The 23,320-nt window shown below is 43.6% G+C and overlaps 1 pseudogene; it reads left to right on the top strand.

Annotated features, from left to right (window-relative positions):
• Positions 1 to 1,785: 1,785 nt before the first annotated feature.
• On the top strand, positions 1,786 to 23,075 carry LOC119196029 (cyclic nucleotide-gated cation channel beta-1-like; annotated as a pseudogene).
• The last annotated feature ends 245 nt before the right edge of the window (positions 23,076 to 23,320 follow it).

Genomic DNA, 23,320 nt, shown 5'->3' with positions numbered 1-23,320 from the left:
ACGGCCCTGAAGGCCATTCTCTCTCCGCACACTATTGCAGTTTATTGTTAGTTTTAATTTCTGGAACAATAAATGAAACGTCAACACAAATAACCAAAAAGGAATTGTGCAAATAACGTTGGTTTCCTGAAAGGTTTCCCAAAATTAGAAATTAGTTTGCACACATTCAGCTTCGCTGTGTCCATTTCCCTCACTGTGTGTCCCAACTGCCCCTGTCCCCTGTCTTTTCCAGATGTTCAATTAGGATTGAGGCCACATTGGTGGTGCCATATTCCAGCCATGGGCCAAGGGTCTGTGTGATCCTGCTCTCCCAGCTTATCCCCTGCTGAGCTGATAATGGGATCTGCCTGCTGCATCATCAGCACCATCAATTCTTCTGCAGGTTGTTTTCTCAAACACCGGGCCCCAAAGGACATGAGATGAGATCCATGCGCCTGTCAGACAGGATTTATTTACCTGTCAAACCAATGTCACCTGTATAGTTCGCCCTGACTGATGCTTGCACGAGTTGTCTGTTTGAAACGGCACCAATTTCTCCATCACGGCAGCTATTCTTTCATTGTTACAGTCCTGCCTTTGACGTCAAATGTGCCATGTCCTCGTTACCATGAGGACAGTCCTGGTTCCTTGTTAATCACTATTAAGCATCTTGCCATTTGTCCCCATTCTCTTTCTTTTTTTCCTCTTTGTCTTGATTTGTACACCCTATTGTGTCACAACCTGCATTTAAATTCTTATTTCATTTTTTTTTTAAATCCCATAACTAGTGAAATACAATATAGGGTTGAAAATAAGACAAAGCAAATTCATGTACAATCATTGTTGTTGCGAGAACCTTAAATTAACAGGTTGTTGTTTGTAATAGTCTGAAACCACAGAAGGTCCGTTGGTTACGAGTCCAGACTTAAATATCTTTATCATTATTACTATTGGAATGATTTGATCTGGATTCGATCGACTACAACGACATCTTGGGGCCGGAGATGTACTTATAACTGTCAAGTAAGAATAAGTTGAGTTTGCTTTTAAAAAATTATATATTTCCCTCGGTATTGTAGGGGAGAGTGAAAAAACATTACTCAGATAAACTACCAGCAGTGTACCACCAGTAAGGAAGCAAGGTTAATGGACTTAGTGCCTTTTGACCTGCTGTTAAATGTCTGAAGCCATATTGGAGATGTGGTTGGCTTCATTTTCAAAAATAGAAGAAAAGCTTTGCGTAGCCTTGTGCTCATGGGGCTGACATGAGAGGAAGTAGCTCATCAGGGGCCCGGTCAGACCCTGAGCCTTTCTAACAAGCTTTACCTTCCTTTGAACGAGTCCTCTACACTGCTACGGAGTAAAAAGGTTTGTAAAGCTCACTGCTGGTCAGTCAGCGAGCGGCCCTGCGTCAGTCGCCGGGGATCAAACTATAATCAGGATGCGGTGGGAGATGATAGGGTGACAGGGTGGAGGAGGGTGGAGGGGACGCACTGGGTGTACAGTGAAACAAGTGATCTCCCTTTACAAACCGTATACATCCCAAAGAAGGCAATGTGTTGATTACGAATGACAAATTAGGAGCCAGGTTAAAACACACTGTTGTCTATGCTGGTGTATAGTATAGAATACATAGTCTATCTCCCTGCTCTCTGTGCTTATAGTTAGTCAGCACTTGTTGGTTGTGGGCGGGTGGGTGGGGGGGGGTGTAACATTATGTAGGTCACAAAGACGTCCTGGCGATACGTTTCTCTGCTGTTAATCTGCGATGGCTCACAGTCCAGGATTGTGCCTTGACCTTCAGGTTGTGCAGAGTAATCCCGTTAGCCCCGGGCGGCCAGTGCGGAAATCTCAGCAGACCTGTGCTGGCTGCGCCGCACTCTGGATCTCCACGCCGTCGGCATGCAGAACCACCTGTAGACACGCAGGTAAGCAAAAACAAGAGGACAGATGTGAATCGATACCTGACAGCTGATTTGAGTTGCTCGCTGTGATGACCTGTGTCTTGGTGGAGAGACAGCGGGGGAAGTCGCTTAGAGGGTGAATGATGGGTGGGTGATTAGATGTTGTCTTGCAGCTTCGGTGTGGCTTTGTAAAAGTCTGTATTGGCAGGATTGGCAAGGACAGAGAGGGCCGACATGCACAAGTCATTGCTGATCTAAAAACATGCCTATATCCTTAGAGGGCTGGGGGGGGTCTTCCTCTGATTTATGCTCTTTAGATCACTGAAAACGATCTCAGGAGTTGATCCAGGCCTTAAGCAGAGAAGAAAGCTGTAGATTAGTTGGGGGCCAGAGCTGCAGTATTTAATCCGATGGAACAGTGAAGAGGCCCCGCTGATCTCTGCTGATTGGGACAGTTTGTCACACAATTTGATCACAACAACAGCTCAAACCGCTTTGTAAGACGTTGCTAGTAGATTTTCTGGGAAATGATTCCCAGATAGAAAGCCAAACCCACAGCTGAACCATGTGACCACTCCTGAGAGCTGTGACATCATCATTTTCTACCCTCCAATGCTGTGGCTTCACTTTGTGTAGACTGCACGTTCGGCTGCAACAGATATGTTCAAATGTAGTTTTATCCATGAATTAAGCTGTGGATTATTGGAGAGAATTCACTCTGACGTTTTAGGGTTTGTTTTCTCGATTAGTTGTATATAAAGTAATTTATTTTCTGGACAGACAGAAGCATAGATTGTTTCTGCCTTTTTTTCGTTGTGTCATTGATACAATAAATGTCTTCTCAGCTCATTACCCAAGTTGGATTTATTACGTAGACCTTACTTGTTTCCTGAGGGAAGCAGCTGGTGATGTGATTAAGAGACATTTGAGATTAAAGCTGGCTTTGTAAATGCATCTTTTTAATTCAATCATTATCTTGAATTTGTTTACTGCACCAGTTTGCCTTTTTTCCCCTCCACATTGGACCGTCGGTCGTGTGTGGCAAAGTAGGTGTTGGTAAAGTATAGTTTATGTTGCACAGCTGGGGTGGTTCCTCCCTGTGCCTCTGCCTCCTGGTTTCCTTCCACTAGCTGTCTGTCTCTTCCCTGAGTTAAGTTGCTGAAAAAGGACAAGTGGATTCTTTTTTTTGGGTAGGGCCAGCCAATCAGTTTCAGTAAATATCCCAGTATGATTCAATGCAAAAACACGCATTATTCTTTTGCAGTTAAATATTCAACATTTATTCCAACAGTTCAACATAATAAATAATAAATTCAAAAAAATTAGTATATTAATGAATATATACTAACAGCAATATTCAGAATATGATAACTACCATACAATTATTATAATTAACTATAATATATTAAAGGATATTAAGAGGAAAACCAAACTCAAAAGCCCCACAATGGATTATTTTGGTTAAATTGTGCCTGTTTTCTTGTGTGTCCTCGCCGCCGTCCTGTGTGCGTCGCAACTGGGTAGCTGGGAACTTTAACACGGTGACGTCATAAGCGCGGCGCGCGAATTTACGGCGTTAGCATGTAGCTAACTAGCTAGCTAAACATCCAGGTGTAGAAGTCTCTACAGAAGCGCCGTATGTGCGGCTTCCCTTTCACGCCGGTCCATTTTCTGGTTGTGAGGTCGGGCTGATCTGGGTCCAGCTGTTTTACCTCTAGGTTCTCCGGCAAAGTTCTTGTCTCGTACGAGTTCGGGTCGCGTCTTCTTGGAAGGACACCGCTCGTCGTCGCTCTTGTTGTGCTGTTAAACGGCGCGTTGCGAGTCTCGACCTGACGAGAGCGCAGCGTAGTATGACGAAAAAACAAATATTGAAAATGTATTTTAATAGAATAAACAAAAAATATATATAATAAATAATCGCTCATGGTGGGGCCATGCCTAATTGCCCTCTATGGACCACAGCATAGCGACCTAATTTATTATTCAGTCATAAAACAAATTCAACAGTGCTCTCTCGCCCCCAGATAAGACATCATGTTTGATGATGGTCTTTGTGTTAGTTGACTGTGTGTGTGTGTGTGTGTGTGTGTGTGTGTGTGTGTGTGTGTGTGTGTGTGTTCAACAGGATGTTTAACTGGGTGGTGAAAGTGGTCCCACAAGTCCCTGAAACTCCTGAAAGAGACGACGCTGCCAAGACCCCCACTGGTTGTTCAACCAGGAAGAATCCTCAGAAGAACTCTGAGGGTGATTCTGCGGAGAGGTAAAGGTGTCTTTCCACTAGCTTCTCTGAATGCCTTAATGTGTGTGCGTGTGTGAACACATACTGAGTGTCTTTCGTTACCTGCTCTACAGCCAGGCCCAAGCTGGAGTTTTGGGCTGGTTGTCCAATGGGTTCGTCAGCGCCTTGCCTCAACCTTCGGGTTCCCCTCGACTCAGCAGGTCCAACTCTGACGCCAGGGTGAGGAGACATGTCTCATATTCAGGTGTTTTCTTTCTCATCTTGTATCCCGTTAAACGTATATTTGCTCGTAAAGGCTTAGACTGGTAAACTGTTGTTTACCTTTTATAAAATGCTGTCAGCCAGTCAGGTTCTCACTAGAAGGGAAGCTAGTGCTTTTTAGACAAAGGTGATCACATTTTCAGAGAAAAAAAGTGGAGAAATACACACACAATAGACTTTAAAACATTCAAAATACAGCACAAGCCAGTATTTCTGTCATTTTAGAAGAAATATGTGCTCGGTCATAAAGCCAACTTTTGAAAAGCCATTTCATTTGCAGTATGTTCAACATTTTTGTCATTCTCTATTTCTTTCTTGGGATCACCACCACAGTCAGGAGAGGATGGAGAAAGGTACTGTGGGCGCGGATTACCGTACATATTACAAAATACATACCTGCAAAGATCAACTACATTCTTTCATTCTCCTAGGTCTGGAGTGATAGGCTGGGTGACTCAGGGTCTGACCAAGGTGTTGCCTCAGCCTGAGGAAAAGTACAAGGAGACAGACAACAATGACGAACCCACCGAGGTGAGACACGAGGACTTCAGATACACAGTTAAATTTCACCAGATCAATATCTTAAATACGGTACTCCAAAACAAAAATAAAAAATGTAAACAATCCAATAACATCCAAACATCTACATGTAGTACACTAGGTCAGAAACCAAGACTCCAACATAGGAACCGTGTGTTTTTGTTCATAAAGTTAGTGCAAGTAATTCATCCAAGCAGCAACAAGAAGATTGGTCTAGGAACTCAAATGACTCAGGCCACTTAATACTGCCCCACCAGTAATAAGACTGATTATATGTCAGGATTCAGTCTATAAAGGAGGCTTCAAAGGTTCTGCCGGGTTAAACCCCTCCACTTCCATGCATTTACAAAAGCTTTTCCATGCGACAACCCTTTAACCGAGCTCATCATGTAATGTAGCCAAATGCTCGATACTGAAATATTTATATTAAGGATGAATCCTGTCCCTACTTTCCCTCCACATGTTAAACTGTAGGTATGGTCATAAAAGGGAGTGTGAGGTTCATGCTCCAATGAGCACCACATGTAGTCCACTCTAAAGTAAAGGGAGACGCACGAATAGCAGACAACCGCCTTACATTCACAATGGATTTAGTATTTATCTTCATTTATCAAGGATAATACAAGAAATTAAAGAAAACCTAACCAGTATCATTCGGATTGATTTGAACTGAGTTTTGTATCTTGTTTGTCCCAGATTTATGAAGTCGAAACAATGCCAGGTAGGTTCCTTGATCATTTGTCAAAATAATTTTTCTTGCCGAACAAAAACATAGTTTGAAAGTTAAAATAATTATTAATGAATAAAAATGAACCATTCAAGTTATTCAATCCCGACTACGGAGTACTGCTCTCTGATCGGTCTGTCTGCCTTTAAGATTTTGATCCCCTCCCACACATCCCAGTGGTGGAGATTTTGTCGGAGGACGAGTCGGAGGTGGAGACGCCTCAGTTCCCTCCAAAGTGAGTACAAATCACCTTTCACTCCACATTTACAAAGACGCACCTGAACCCTCACACAGCAACACATATCAAACAGCACCTGATGTGTCGCTGTGTCCAAAGTACCTCAGCTGGATTTTAATGGACAATCTGAATCACTCTCACACACACACACACACACACACGCACCAATACAGATAGTTAAAAGAACAATAAGCGTAATGGGTTGACTTTTCTTTTTTTTTCTGCGACAGTGTGGTGACGTGGATAAAGCGCATGGTCCCTCAACCAATTTTACTGCCCCCTGGTGCCGTACTCATTGAGCCATCAAGCAAAGCATCCCGTTCCTCTCTGGACAAAAGTACAAACACACGCTGCAATACACAGACACAGACTGGACATATTGTGACTTAACTGGATGGATTGTTGCTTTGTACACTGAAATGCGTGTCCTTCCCCTCCTTCTAGTTTTGTCTCCACCACCCGAGTCTCTCAGTGGAATCTCGCTGGATACTGACAGCAAGGCCTCAGCGTAGGTTTCATCCACCACTGTCCTATTTTATCAGACTCCAAGACAACATAGAATATAAAATAACACGTGCATGGGAAACAAAAAGTTTGTTCGTTAGCTTGAGCAAAGGAAGCTTTAGACGTGGAGGCTTTAATTGGATTAACACGTTATCCCTCCATCCATCTTACAATGACCGCACATGAACATGAGATGTCTACGCCGACTGGCTCTACTGATGTTTTTTGGGAAAAATACATTGAAATTAAAGACAATGATGTTGGAAAATGCAAAAAGGAACAATTTGTGTCTAAGGTGCGTACCGTTAAGTAGTTTGTCTCTTGACAGTGTGGTTGGCTGGTTCGTGTCAGGACTCGGCCTGAAGATGCCTCAGCCCGCACTTCCATCCAGAGATAATCCTGAGGTAACTTCAAGGGGATAAATTAATAATTACATTTTCCTTCTCGTCTTTCAAACAAACCTTTCTTTTCCACCAATATTTTGTGAGTTTTGGTGCCACAATATTGAAAACAAATTTTCATTTTCCCACCTAGAATGCAACTGAAGTTCTCCGGAAAGGTATGTTTATTTACTTAGTAATACTTTCCTGTAGTCTGTAAAAAAAAACAAAAAACTGATTGCAATTTTCTTGTCAGTATTACTGCTCCCAAATGCCACAATTCACAGTTCGATCAGGAAGATCTCACATAGTGTTGTCTAGACGATGTTTCTCTGGAGAGCAATGCTGCAATTAATAGAAAACATCTCTTTAATAACATGGGGTGCGTGGACAGTATTTGGAGCGTTGAAGCACCCTGTGGCGTTTCCCCCTCATAGTTGTTGAAGAGGTGTTTTGGTCGGACGGTCGGAGCCTAACTCGGTCCCTCTTCTCCTTCTGTTTCAGGGGGGAAGGCGCTGCGAGCCCCTTAAACAGCAGGAGGAGACGACTGGGGGACGCTCTGACTCCCAGACAGACATATGCTAATATACATATTGTACCACTGGGAGAGCTACAGGTGCTGTGGAGCGTGCAGCTCAGCACAGTTAGGCAGCTTTAAAATAACACAAGAATATTGAGATATATTCTGCTCACCTTACTGTACTTTGTACAGTTTCAAATGAATGTATTACAACTGAAACGTGTGCATTGACATAGAAAGTATACTGTAAATTATGTAGGGGAATTAGATGAGGTTTATTCTTTGATTTGAACTTTGCACATTTGCCATTTTATTGAAACTGCTGCAAGTTTCATTCGCAAAAGATTGCAGAAAGAACATTTTACGTGACTTTATTGTGCTTTACGCTATGGCAATGTACACTTTATATTCATGTTGCCATTTTCATATTTCTCTCTGTATCTTTACATGATACAGCAACAGGAGATCAACAAAATATAATTTACTTGTTATTGATTTAGATACAAGAATTATTATAAGACGTCTAATTTTTCACATTCCATTAACAGAAATCTGGATCTACAAATAAAATGGCAGCTATGTTAATTTATCATTGTGTTATCTTTTTGACAAAGTATAAACGATATCAAAATTTATATTTGACATTTACTGGAAATTATATTTATATTTTGTAACTGTAATTCCTGCTCATTAACAATCTGCTAATCATAGCGCTTAGCTTGTTTCTTAATCAATCAACAGTTTGAGTTAGCTTTGTAACGGCTTAGATTGAAGTTGCATTCATAACCAGACACAGACATAAGCCTATTTCATTGGTTTTTATGTTCAACTTATCGAACTGTGAAATGTGGCCTGGGGACTTGGTGAGGTGTTGTTTCAGAAGGTTTGACTTCATTTAAATGAACCATATTTGCGCACATTAAAATTGTTGACCTTCTTCTCTGCAAGACGGTCAACAATTTCAACGTTTATTTGTCTGATTAGACACTGTAATGTTAGGATTCTACAGGACTAATAAAGATAAAATGTTCAATCCTGTCATGTGGTTCCTTATCAATAACACTTTCCATTGCCTCCCGAATATTCTACATATCGAGTTCAGTTCAATAAGAAAATATCTACTGGATGTTTTCTGCCTTTCAAAAAGCGAGCAGTTTGAAATGTGAATACAGCGTTATGTACCTGTGTTATTAACAGTCCTGCTCGCAATCCGTTTTGGTATATTCAGTGGATATATAAATCTAAATTTCAAATCCAGCATGGTCTGTGTGCCCATTTCTTTTCACACATCCAAATACCAAATCCACCTACAACATTTACAATGTCGACCGCACGTCCCCTCTTACTCACCTACTCACACGCCGGTGCTCGTCACCCTCTTGCAGCTTCATCCAAACTCAAACCTGACATGGTCCTAGAAGACGTGGACTCGGACCACGAGGACCAGCATAAACTCCCAGATCAGTCCGAGGCCGCAGCACTGACTCCAGCGAATCAAGAGCAGGAAGTGACGCGGCCGCCACAAGCCGACCCGCAGCCAGAATCCCCAGACAGCGCGGGAAGATCTCAAGAAGACGCCGAGACCCAGACGGGCCGCTGGACGCCGTTCATCGAAAACATCAAGAAGGAGGCCGAAGGTGTTGCTTTTGCTAACATGGAGGAACGGTAAGACGGGCGGAGGACGAGGGGATGGAGGTGATCAGACCATTTTCACGAGTATTAGAAATGGGAAGCTCCTGCAAAATGGTCACAGTCCTGCACCCTGTCAAGTCAATAACACCAGTGTTTCCAGGTTGGCCAACATGCTGCCGTTCTGCAAAAAAATCATGTTGCAAACCCTAAAAAACATCCCACAAACATCATTTACGATATATAGCTCAGAGGATTAGGGACACTTTAGCTCAAGTCTTCTGCAAAACAGTAACAATAAAACAAGCCTCTACTTTTTAGTGGGTGTTTTATGCTTTTATAGTCTTCCTGCTATATGTCTTGATTTGTTGCTGTGTGATCGGAAGACAACTTTCCCATTCCTTTTTTCCATTTACCATTTTACAACCAGTGATCCCACAGCACAATGACATCAGCGTGTGTCTTTAGTCTGCTGCAGGAGCGCGTGGACGTGGCGCGAATTGCTGAAGAGGTGGCCAGGGAGACGGCCGAGACGGCCATCAGACAGATGACCAGTGAGGCGCACTCCATCAATCTGTCGCTGGGGAGCAAAGAACTGCTGCAAGAGGAGCCTGAAGCCGAGTGAGACCTTGTGTTCGATTAGACAGAGAGAAAGTGTTTGTTTCAGCGTTTCTGTATTTTGCCGAGCCGCCTCGTGTAGTGATGCGGCGCTGCGTGCTCCCTGTGACCAGGCTGCTGGTGGAACAAGAGGAGGAGAGCGAAGTGGACCAAGTCACAGAGTAAGAATACTTAAATGCAGCCTTGAAATCCTTTGTATAACCCTTGACCCTTATAATAGTGCTTTTGAACCTGGCTTAATAGATCCTTGAAATAGTTTTATATTATTGTATACATGTAGAGTTCTAAACTTAAAAACCATCCTGATGACTTTATTATAAGAGGAAACTTCCACATGTCGTCACTGTCTCGAGTAACTTGTTGAGCAAATGATGAAACTTTAGCGAGTGACTCAGTGTTGGATGTTTTGAGGTATAAGAATCAACTCCATTTTGTTTGATTGCAAGAAAAAAAGCACACATGCATTTATTGTTACTGGCGGTAGAGCTGATTTAAATGAGTTCAAACGATAACAATGCATCTTCTGTTAAAATGTGCATGAGCTTATCAGATGAATTACCATGAGTGAACAGAACATTTCCCTCTGAAATGTATTCGGTGGAAGCATCAGTGCAAGCAGCTGCATGACGTGAAGCTACTTGCAGGGAGACCTGCTGTCTGCATGGATCCATCAGTCATTTGGATGTGGAATCCCGTGGGTTCTCGTTATGTGATCTTTGCCGCGCTCTGCCTCGGCATCGCACCGCCGTGTCATAGCAACCACAGCTTCCCTTGGTAACGGCACACTCCCCCCCTCCTCCGAAACGGTTACCCCGGTAACAGCGCGCACCTGCTGCTGTTTCACTTCTGGAGACAGCAGAGACGCAGAGAAAACGATGGTCGGAAATGTATTGGAACATTTGTCTATGTTGTTGTTTTTCTAAATTTTTCTGAAATCCCCCGATGTGGATTTAACAACCTCACAGCCGAGTTTGTGCCGCTTAATGCGTCTCGATGTTCGTGGACATTTTGTGTCTCGACCGCTAACGATAAACGCAGGTGAATACTGACAGAGAAAGTGAGTATCTCATGATGACATTGTGTTTATGTTTTAGGGTAACGTTGGTAATTAAATGATGAATGTTGTTGTTTTACACTTACTTTGTTATGCGATCAGCGACACAGGGCCAAGTCATCCGTGTTGTAGTAACATTTACTGAACTTAAGGCGTACACATTCTTCAAGTATCACATGTAATATGAGTCAGGATGTAACCTGTGCTTTGGGGCTTCTGTTTGGCACTGCTGTTCAGTCAAGAATAAGTGAGCACACAACAAAATTGATTTGCCTTTTACAACCATTGTAAACCAGTCATTTAAGTAGTCATTTAATCTGTGTCTGTATTTGGACATTTACAGATCCAATTTGAATGTGTGCTAGTACTGCAGATATTGAAAAAGGAAAGAGGCTACCCTAAAGGGAAATATAAATGACATATAGTATGATGATGATAATAATAATAATAATAATAATGATAATAATATAGTATGTTATTTCTGTGTGTTGTGGCTCCACCCCAGGTGTTGAACCCCGGTTTTAAAGCATTACGCTACCTGTGTAATGATTGCACTGCTTTCACAGTTTTCAAAACTACATATACCTAATTTTGATGTTTCCATCCTTAAAACCACAGGATTTAACCTCTCTGAATACAGACAAACCTTTTGGCTGCAAACATCCGAGTTTATGTTTCATGTTTGCAAACTAGCTAAAAGTTTAACGTGTACATTTAGGTTCCCTCTCAAAATACCTTTTATCTTTTAATCTTTTAACACAACCGTCATCTGGACCAAATGACTAAACAGTGGGCTCAATGTGGGGAACCTCACACTCTAAGATCATTTGTTTAACATTTTATTGCAGAACAGAACCGGGCCGGGCTGAGGAGACGGAGGAACCAGGTAGAGAATCAGACATTTTATTTTTATTTCTCTTAACTATACCAATAATCCCATGTATTGTAGAAAAGAGTCAAATGTCAAAGTAGCGTGCCATATTCCAAGTACCGGCATTCTTATTTACTACTATCTCTGATTTCTTTTCATAACGCAAAATTTTATATGTATGTTTCTGTAGTTTTTACATCAGCCAGATGTACTACAATGATAGACTGATATAAAATCTACAATTAAAACCAAAATTTAGAGCCAAAAGAGGAAGAGAAGCAGCAGCAGACCACCGCCTCTCCACCTCCAAGTCCTGAACCAGTTCAGATCACTGAGCCGGAGCCCGAACCAGAATCAGAGCCAGAGTCAGAACCAGAGCCAGAGGTTGAGCCAGAGGTCGAGCCCCAGGAAGCCAACTCAGCATCTGAGCCTGTGACCCAGCAGCCGCAGAGAGCAGAGGAAGGCGCTCAAAGCTCTGACGCGGACAAAGCTGGTGAAAAAGTAATGTCCATGAGTTTAGCATGCAGGAAGATGATTGTTTCTCCTCGTGACCCATGTGACTAATACACATGACACATTTCACCTCCTGCACTGCCTGACCTTTTTGGAGGAATACCATTGTTTTTGTAGTTTTTTTTGTGCTTTGCGGTTTTACTTTAGAATCATCCTTGACCAGCATCAACATGACAGCTAACATCTTGTCATAAATCTGCCACATGTACATTCCTGTGCCTCCTCCCCATCCCAATCCGCCAGGCTCCCATTCAAACAAGCCCTCAAAACCCACCTCTTCAAACTTGATTTCAAACCCTAAACCCTACATGACTCATTTTCAGTTTTCTCAAGCTCTATTTTTTTTTTAGTGTTTTCTGTCTCTCTTATCTGTATGTTTTCCCTTACTTAGATTTAAACTGTAAAGCGTCTTTGGGTACCAAGAAAAGTTATAAAAACAAAAATATTATTATTATATGCACGAGTCATTCTTTAAAACTTTATTTTCTCCCAGGTGATCCTGACCACTGCACTGCCATTCATTTCTATGCTTTGTGTTCATTGTAGGAGGAGGAAGCTACTGCACCTGGGGATGACTGTGGTGGTGTGTACTTTTCAAATTTGATGTATATTTTGTCGTTATTCTGTATATGGGCTGCAATATTCCTGCTCTAATTAGCAGCCTCATGACTGAGCCTGCTTGACTCCTGCTTTTACACATGCATGTCTGCATACAGACCACTTGATTTTACTACCGTTGGCCACGGCCATTAATATCTCCTTGTCTAAAAGAAGTCAGACTTTATGAGTCAAACTGCCTTTGCCGCTTTCTGCCTGTCTGCTGAAGCCATCTCCTGGCTGCATCCTACCTGACTGTGCATCTGCCTATCTGCCTGTCTCCTCTGTAGCTCGCATCAGCTGTGATGCATTTAAGAACTGCCTGATGCGCATTCCTCACACCTCTGAGTGCCTCGGCAACATCAACGCGTTCTTCAAAGAGAACGGCATCTCCGCTCCCAGGCTACCCTCCATGCCTACGCTCCCCACCCAGCTCTCCGATGTTACCAAGCTCTTGCCCAACCTCCCCCCTGAATTGCGCCAAGAGTTCTCCCAGATCCGACTCACACAGATCCCCCGAAATATCGCTCAGACTGTGACGGAGCTTTTGCCCAAAACCTCCGATGGTTCAGTAGGCCTCAGTCTTCCCGAGAGCCTTTCAAACATCCCACAGAAACTCTCCCAGTTTCCCAGCCGAACGCAGCAGTACTTCCTCAACGTCCAGAACCGCCTCAACAGCCTTATGCCTCAAGATGCCTAAGAAACATCAACAGCAGCAACAACAACAGCAGAAACAGACGCAAGACAAGAACCAGCAACACGTTGAGCTGAACCAGCTCGCCCGACACTCCCCCCTGCCTCACCCTCACCACCCGCAGCTCCGCTCCCGCTCCCCGTCTCCATCTTCCCAGAATGGTGGCGCCCTCGAACTGCCCAACGTCCCGTCCTACCCCCGCCTGCCGCCAATTGTCAGCCCCCCGTCACAGCAGCTCCTCTCACCGCCGCACCAGCTGTCGGGTCTCTCTAACCCGGCGTTCTTCATTGAAGACGACTCAGACGTTTCAGCAATAGGACCCACAGGTGACTCTGCAGGAGTGTCAAGTTCAAAGCGTTGGTCTGTGGTGTTTCTTTGCGGATACCTGAACTCAGCCATAACAAGTAATCATAATATGTGGCATCAGGGTAAAATAGCTCTAAAATGAAAGATCCATTTTAGTGCACGTTTAGAGCACCTGATTGCCCTTAAACCGTAACAAATACATTTGCAAAGCGGAAATGGTCCATTGAGTTCAGATGTCATTGCAGATTCCCTGTGTTCCTGATAATGAGCCGTTTACTGTTGTGTTGGACTTTTGTATATTGTTGCTTATGTGTCGTCTCGTTCAGTCATTTCTCAAGTAAGCTGAGGCAGGATGGGAAGCAAACAGCACAATGCATGTGCTGAACACGCAACATCCTCAAAAAAACACTGACTGACCTTCGTTAAAGTCTGTAACAAACAGTAAGAAACGATGCACCGGCTGAGCCGCTTACTGGCTGTTGACAGTTTTGCTGCATGAAAGCGACAGAACTGTGCCAGTGCACCATGAGCCTGATTAGCCGGACTCACTTCCTCGCCAGGAGAGTAAGCTCGTCCTCTCCGCTCCGAGGACACTTTTATACACGGCCTATGTGGATCCTCTGGCATTATCCCGATGTAGGCCCTCTCACACTCTCCCGCCTCGCCTCTGGTGACGTGCTTTGCTGCTGGCGCTGCTGTCCCGTTGGTGCTAAATGCAACACAAACTTACTTTGCAATGCTCTTTATTAATAATATATTATTCATCCACAAAATGTGTTTTTCGACCTCACCAGAGAGCTCTACCCTCAGTCTTCGGCCAGCTGTCAACGTAGAGGATGTTGACTCGAAACGTGAGAAAGGAGGGGCAGCGGGGGAGGAACAGAGCAATGGCTCCAAAATCCTCGCCCTTCAGGACCCCAAACTTACAACCCTCACCGTCCCTGTGACCCCGTCCGGAGGTCGTCAAAGGTATGAATTACCTGTAATGCTATTACTTACAAATGATCCTGAATCTTACTGCTACTTCTATTTTACCAAGAGGTTTACGCTGTTGATTTAGAAAACACTAGTAAACACATTTAGGGGATGAGTTCGGACAGTTTCTTTTGGCTGTGCATTACACCATTTTCAATCTTTTCCTCTCCCCCCATGCGTTCATCTACAGTAAAGGAGCTAAAGAGTAAGAAAACTGCATGGATTATTATTAATGTCATTATTATTTATCCCCAGTAAAAACACACATATGCATGTTATTTTATGTCAAGGTGCAATCTTCTCTGTGGGGAGAGTTTTCAACCAAAATGAGATTCTATAGAATATTGTTATTGGCAAAACGAATACCAAACATTTCTTTATAAATATATAAATAATTCTAGTGATAGAATTATGTCTATCGTTTATGGTATTAAATAATCATTAAATGTATCATTTTGGGTTGAGATTCTTCATGTTTTGCCTGTGCTTAGTGCTATTTGTCATGGATCTACTGCCCTCTGCTGTCTGTTGTACAGTCTGGACTTCAGTGTCCTGCAGAAACCTGGTGTGTCCTTTAGGATTATCGGGAACGTCTTTCTAAGGTTGTGAAATCTGTTTGCACGTAAACAACAGTGAGAACTGCCAGATTCACACGAAGAAGCAAACCAGCACACGCTGTAGTGTTTATGCAGAACACACTCAGTCGTCCGTATCGTTGTGGAGCTAAACTGTTCGTGTTATGTTGTGATGTTCTCTCCTGTTCACTTTTGCGTGATTTGAACGGTTTTTGTTTGACTGGTGTAAGCGTATTGTCAGAACAAAGCCAAAGTCAATAAATGGATGCATCATAATCTTCCACTGACTTATCATCACTCTGTCACCTACCTGTCGACATGGATGGATTACTGAATGGGCCTACCAACTAGGCGCCTTAAGGGAGGGGTCCTGACTGAAAAGAAATCTCATTTTGCATGAGTATAAAATATCCCACAGAATGTAAAAACGCCCCAAAAACATGCAAAACATACAGAGAGATGCAAATCAATCGCAGATATGCAGAATTACTCAAATGAAGTGTGGAGTGAATGACTGAGAAAGTAAGCTCTTAGTAGTAGAATGGATGTGTTGTTCTCAGGCAGACACAGTGAACGTGGGCATTCATGCTGGCGCTCAGGACCCCCCCCCCCCCCCCCCCCACCCCCACTCATAATCTATCCATGCCTGTGGAATATTGTAATGTATTATCTCTATCTGTTTCTTATTATACTAATATCATGCCTTCCCTGGCACACACTCGACACACAATCTCTCTCTCTCTCTCTCTCTCTCTCTCTCTCTCTCTCTCCCGATCCCCTTTTCATGAACACACTCATTTAATCCCCGCTTTGACCATCCCAGTAGTGGAAGGAATCGTAGGACTATCTGGACAAAGATGTAAGATTTGCCACTTGTTAAGTACTGTGTTGACCGGTGTATCCATCTATCTCATGCTGCCCTGTCATGGAAATATAGTGATACAAACCATAAATATATGTCTATATAACTCTATAGTCATTCATTAATCAAGCTCATTCACTCATTTAATAGTGCTTTTAAGTTCTCATTGTTCAGTACAGAATACAGAGTATGAACTCAGATTGTAGTGCATGTAAATAATTATATTCTGTGCGTTAACATTTATGCATCTTGTTTCAGAGAATGAGCAGTAGGTTTAAGTTTGACAAACAGAAGCAATGATGAAGTCAGGCTGCCGTGTCAACCATGTTGCTGTCTCTACTTGACTTAATCAGTAGGACCCTTCACTCTCAAAGTGAAGATGATGATGATGAAGCAAGAATGCCTGTCAGAGCCTGGCCCAGCGAGTCCAGCCTGCACTATTCAGATGAAATGTGAGCACACACGCACACACACACACACACACACACACAAAATAGCATGTATTTGAAGTGCTGATATGAGGTAACATGGACGTTTTGTGATCATCATCTAACTTAATTTCTTTCCAAGAATGAAAGAGCGGCCAGCATCTGCAGCCAGTCAGACCAGTACGGTGGTCAACGACCGCCTTCAGGAGCTGGTCCGGATGTTCAAGGAGAGAACAGAGAAGGCAAAGGAGAAACTCATTGACCCCGACAGCTCCGATGAAGACAGCATCATCCACTGTGAGTTAGCCAGCCCTTAGTTAGCTGAACTGAACAAAGTGTACGTTGCTGCGGTCCTTGTTCCTGTCACATCTCCAAATTTGTTCCACATTCACTAGAATTGTGTTGTGTTGAATGCAGTTTGTTTCTGCGGAGGACCTACATCCCATGATTGATGGTGCATTTTTCGGCCCTTCAATTGATTTCAAGCACTGTGATCCCGTCTGAGATGGTGAACCTTCTTCTTTGGATCCTTTCAGAAAATTCTTCTGACCCTTTGCTCCTTCCCCTTTGCCGTCTCCCTCCAGCTCCTCCTCAGGCTGCTCCCGGTGCTCAGCCAGTGGACGGCGTAGAGAAGGAGGCACAGGCAGGTCCATCAGGAGGAGGAGGAGGAGGAGGAGTGGAGAGTGGGGTGGTCGAGGAGCAGGCTGCCCGGTGCTGCAAGGTGAAAACTCCTCGGTGGATCCGAGCTTGTGTGCACTACCGCTTCCCTGCCAGCATCGACCCTTTCACCAGTGAGAACCCAGCCGAACACCACGCGCCGCCCCTCTTTAGTAGGATCTCCTTTACTCTTTACCTTCAGTTTTATCTGGCAACTCCTCGTTCTTCTTCTGCCTCACAGTTGATCAACACATTGATTGAAATGCACTGAGCTGCTTGTTGCTCAACCAAAATGCAGCAAAATGTTTCGTTAATATGCTGCCACAGTTAAATTATTAAACATTATGGGTTTGGGGTAAAGGAGAATGAGCTGCACTATCTTGTATCTTGTTGCTGAGAGGGCACCTGTCTCCTAATCTTGTTATTTCCTCTTCCCCTTTTTCACATTCATGAGGACTTTGTGAATGTCAGTTTCATTTCACCGTTCCGTCTCCTTTATGAAAATGAAAACCTCCAAATTAGGCCGAGTTTGGTGCCAGATTAGCCGCTGCTTGTTTGTGCTGCTCCTTGTCATGCTCTCATTGTAATTAACAGCAATTAAAGGGAATCGCTGCATGCGTAGGGACCACTAAGTATTTCCAGTCCCCCCCATCGCTCGGACTTCCTTCGTCCTCTCATCTTGTGCTCTCTCCTCAGACCTGATGTACGTGCTGTGGATGCTTTTGGTTTGTCTGGCGTGGAACTGGAACGCGTGGTTCATCCCGGTGCGCTGCGCCTTCCCCTACCAGACCCCAGACAACATTTATTACTGGCTGCTGACCGACTACCTGTGTGACCTCGTTTACATCTTGGACATCACCATCTTCCAGCCGCGCCTGCAGTTTATTCGCGGAGGTGACATAGTGGTCAGTGGTGGCGTCTGTGAACATGAATTCTGTCAGGGGGGCACACGCAGATAAAATCCCAGGAAACAATCTCTGCCGTTATCGTCGTATTTATTTAGGAGTGTACATGATATTGATACCTTATCAAGGTTAGTAAAACATCTCAGGGCTACGTGTGTTTCATCATTTAGTAACGTAATTATGCCAACAAACATAGTTCATTTTCACTAGAATCATAATTAAATCTGCAGTTGTTACGTTTTTGTTACAGTGTGAGAAAAAAGACATGAGAAAGAATTACATGACAACCAAACGATTCAAAGTAAGTTACCCGAGCTGATTAATATTATGTGTTGACTCGGTCATCAACGCAACGCAGTGAGCAAGGTGGTACCTTCTTGTTTTGCAGTTTGATGTTGCCAGTCTTGTTCCCCTGGAGCTCTTCTATTTTAAAACTGGCATCAACCCTCTCCTTCGCTTGCCCCGGCTGCTCAAGGTGAGGTTTAATACGTCTTATACTGCTTTCTAAACAAACCTTTACATTGTGTTCCAGTTCCCACAGTCTGGCAAACACTGAGAATCTTTCCACATAAATCTAATAAGCTGCTGCACACAGAAACTCTACACAGATTTCCACCTCTTACAAAGGAGAAGGTTATTTCACCGGGGCATATATGCGTTTTGAGAATTGTAATTACTCCGATTTTACTTTTGAAAGTGTTTGATTGCCATTTCTTAAGCCAAACTGTTTGAATGTTTGTTTGTTTTCTGCTCTGTCAACGCCTCCTTAGATCAACTCCTTCTTTGAGTTCAATGAGCGTTTAGAGGCCATCTTGACCAAAGCCTACATCTACAGGTCAGCTGCAGCCCGATGGTATCTTATAATATAGACTACATTCACACCCAATCAGCCTTTTGTGGGAGTGTCAAATCAATCAGCTTCTCTAAACATCACATCATCAGGTAGACGAAGGATCATCTCACCTTCCCTCGGATGCACCGACCCAAAATTGCCCTGATTAGGAGTGAATGCAGCCTTACTGTACTGACGGCTCTGTCTCTGTCTCCTCACATTTAGATGAACAAATTCTCTGGTGTCTGGTGTTCCTTTTGCAAATGCGTTGCTCTCTCGCTTTCTGTCTCTCAGAGTGATCCGCACCACCACCTACCTCCTTTACTGCCTCCACTGTAATGCCTGTCTCTACTACTGGAGCTCTGACTTCACGGGAATAGGGTCAACCGTGTGGGTGTACAATGGCAAAGGCAACAGGTTGGTGGTATGAAACCACACACACTTGTTTTGTTTTTGTTTTTGTCGAGGACAGGGCCTTGAAGGTGCACCGATGTTGAGATAAAGACATACATGTCAAACCCAAAGGAGCAAAGTGAAGGCCAATGACTCATCTACTGTGATATTTATACAGATAATCAACAGTATATCTACTGGTTTATTCTAACTTTATTTTTGGATTATAATTTGACATCTCATTCATTTTAAAACCCATCGTGTTAAATTTATTTTCATTTTCCTTCTTTGCCTCTTTCTAATGGCATCTGTCTTTTTCCCTGCTCAGTTACATTCGCTGTTACTACTTTGCGGTGAAGACCCTGATCACCATCGGTGGTCTGCCGGACCCCACCACCCTGTTTGAGATTATCTTCCAACTCATCAACTACTTCATTGGAGTCTTTGCCTTCTCTATTATGATTGGACAGGTAGGCGCACGAATGTAATTGAGATATTAGTGCCCTCCGCCTTCCACATATTTAAGGCTCTAGTGTGTCATTGTCTTTATTATATCCTTCAGGCAGCAAAGACGCATACTTTATAAATGTCTTTGTGGAAGGATGGAGTTAAATTGGCAAGCGCGTTTTGTCTCTCAGATGCGTGACGTGGTGGGTGCAGCTACGGCAGGTCAGACCTACTACCGCACATGCATGGACAACACGATCAAATACATGTCCTCCTATCGCATACCCAAAGAGGTGCAGAACCGTGTCAAAACCTGGTACAACTACACCTGGCAATCCCAAGGCATGCTGGGTAAGGAAAACACTGTCATGCGCAGTCATCCGCATGTCCCGCCCCTGACCGTCTCACCATCCTGTTTCTTTCACTGTCCTCCCACCAGATGAGCAGGAACTGCTCAATCAGTTGCCAGATAAGATGCGTCTGGACATTGCTATAGACGTCAACTACTCCATTGTCAGCAAAGTCCCTCTTTTTCAGGTAGGACACCTGAACAAGTAGCACGGTGTAAGAGACAAAGCAGGACACATGTCACAGAGATCACTGTTTGGTCTTCTGTTTTCTGTCCGTCCTCTGAACAGGGTTGTGACCGTCAGATGATCTTTGACATGCTGAAAAGCCTCCGCTCTGTTGTCTACCTGCCCGGGGACTACGTCTGCAGAAAAGTACTTGTTTGTAGAAGACGACTATACGTGTCAGCTTTTTTGTATTGCTCTCTGCCCCTCACCTCCTGCCCCCCTCTGTTCTGTTGCGCAGGGCGAGGTGGGTCGGGAGATGTACATCATAAAGGCTGGAGAGGTGCAGGTGGTCGGAGGACCGGACGGGAGGACAGTGTTTGTCACTCTCAGGGCGGGATCGGTCTTTGGAGAAATCAGGTGAAGGGATTTTCACAGGGGTTGATTACTGAAAACATTGTCTTTGAAGATGCTTACACATTTCCAACAATTGAACAAGATTTAATATATATCTAAGCTGCTGTTTGACAAATACCTTTGAAAAGGAAAACGTGTGAGATCCCATCAACGGTATATATATGCATATATTACCTAATTCTAATGGGACAAACGAGGTAGAACATACCCTTTCTAACCATGCTTTGTGTGATTGGCAGTCTGCTCGCGGTAGGCGGGGGTAACAGGCGAACAGCAAACGTAATCGCCCACGGATTTGCCAATCTCTTCATCCTCGACAAGAAAGACCTGAACGAGATCCTGGTCCACTACCCAGAGTCCAAGAAACTGCTCCGCAAGAAGGCCAGGTTAAACATCAATGCACCCACGACAACAATTACCCTCACTGTACTCTGTGCTTTGGATGTGTCCTGTGCAGATGAAGTCCGGCCACCACTTGTGGGTTGTGAAATTGTTCCTGAATTGCTTACTGTCTCACAGAAAGATGCTCAACAAGGGAAAGAAACCTGAACCCAAAGAAGAGGCAAAGAATCCCTCTCACGTCCCGGCAGGCCCTCTCAGACCAGAAACTCCCAAACTGCTGAGAGCAGCCTTGGAGATGGCAGAGAAATCCTCTGGACTAAAAGGAGCTATGTCTAAATTCAAAGAGAAGTACAACAAGTCCAGTGTCTCCCTGCAGGTAAATGTGACAAAGCCGAGACCGCAGATACAGTATGTGGCAGAGACAAGAAAGAGAACGTTCACTGTATGGTAGAGTAATGTCTTCCTTTCTCCTCCAGCCCTCCCTCTCCTCCTCCCTGCCTCCTCCATCCCCCACCTTCAGTTCCGGATCCGACAGAGAGGCGGACTCACCCGTCTCCACCTGCTCCGCAGCGCTTCGCCCCACCTCCCATCGCCCCGGCAACGGCGACGATGCTGCGATGCCTCGCTCTGCATCCAGGGGCCACGGCGACGCAGACCAGGAGCGTGGCGTGCACCGGAGAGAGGAGGCTGTCGGCGAGGTCGAAGGGAGCGAGGGTGGGAAGAGGAAAGAAAAGAAGTTGTGATGGTTCTTTAGAGGATAAGGACAAAGAGGGAAGTGGGTCACAGCATCGGGAAGAAGAAGGGAAATCGGAGGGATCGTTATTTGGGAATGAAAAAATGCACTTTTTGAAAGGAATGTAGAGTAATAAACAACGGAAGGGAATGTCGGCTATAAATTGGCATGCAAAAGTGAAGAGGTTTATTACACATTTTCTGAAGAGCTGCTATGTCTTGATGTCACCTGATCTGCAAGTGGGAGTTTTGTTGGACAGCATAATTGCAAAAATATAAAGGTAGTACTACAATCCACACTGACCGATGTCCACTAACCAATTATTTGAGTTGTAACCTTGTAGCCCACTGCATTTGTTCCTTTTTGTGTTAAATATCACGACCGTGACATTAGCTGTAGTACGAGCTGTCTCAACCATTAGAAGATACAGGAAAAATGGCAAGATAAAAGCAAGCACAATTCAAGCACATCATCATCTACACCGAGGTGGCGTTGTTAGCCCATAACTGTGAACTTGGATGAGTCCTTTCAACGGAACTGAACGTCTTATTTTTCCAAATCACACCAAAAGGATTTTGCTGTTGTTGTCTGCTGACAGTAGGTTTCTTTTGTAACTTGAAATAACGATTTGCCTTACATTTTTTGTCATTTACGTTGTGAGTAGCTTGCAGTGCTGATGTATTTAAAAGTGGTTCTGAAGAACAGCACAGACCTAGAAAACCTGTATTTAATGTTGTAACAAAATGATCTTCTGTACCTCCATCATGAGAAATGTTACCAATAATGTTGACAGGTCATTGTAAAGTTATCCCATATTCCCATATATATCTTTGGCAATGATAGGTTAATGCATTGCGAGTTAAAACCTCACTTTGCTCCCGTTTACCTGATTTCACATGCTAATCTAAGCAGTCAGTATATTAATAATCAATCATATAAATATATAGCCATCAATACATGTAATACCACTGATTTACATATTTTATAACTACAGTCAACATTTTCATTTTCATGTTTTCTTATGTACAATAATGGAAATATATTTATATTTTGAAAGTTAGATGAATTTCACTCTCCTGTTCATTTAAGATCCCTTTCCTTGCTTTGTAGTGTTGTGCCATGTACATACTGTACATTCTAATGATGCATAAAATATCAAGTGTGCTGTAAAATGTGTTGTAGACACAGCGATGAGGTCAGATTAATAGTTTTTCTATAGATAGTTTATTTTACCGATACAGCCTCTGAAAAGGGGCGGTAGACCAGCTAACCATACTGCCAGGCAATCTATAGAGAAGATTTGCAATGTTTCTCTCCTTTATGGGTTATATGTTTGTTTATGTGTGTGTCTGTGTGTACGTGTTTGTATGTGGTGAGAGGGGAGTGATTTTAGCGTAATGAACACAATGAACGTGTATGTAATATAGTCTTTGTCACAGATGTATGCTTGTCTTTCGTGAATAAATTACCTGTTTCAGCATAAATAGTGGTGAGTTGTTTATTACAAACCACAACAACAACTAAAGACGAAGTCATTCGCAACAGTTATTATTGTTGAATCAGTGGCGTTGAATTAAGTGACGTCAGAGTGCGCTCACTGACTTTTTGAAGGTGACGAACCAAAGGGAGACACTACATTTCCCACAATGCTTTGCGCCGTGACGTCGG

Source organism: Pungitius pungitius, chromosome 6 (genome assembly GCF_949316345.1).
Source record: "Pungitius pungitius chromosome 6, fPunPun2.1, whole genome shotgun sequence".
NCBI lineage: Eukaryota > Metazoa > Chordata > Actinopteri > Perciformes > Gasterosteidae > Pungitius > Pungitius pungitius.
The sequence above is the reverse complement of the archived record's forward strand: the minus strand, read 5'-3'. Positions and strand labels throughout refer to the sequence as shown.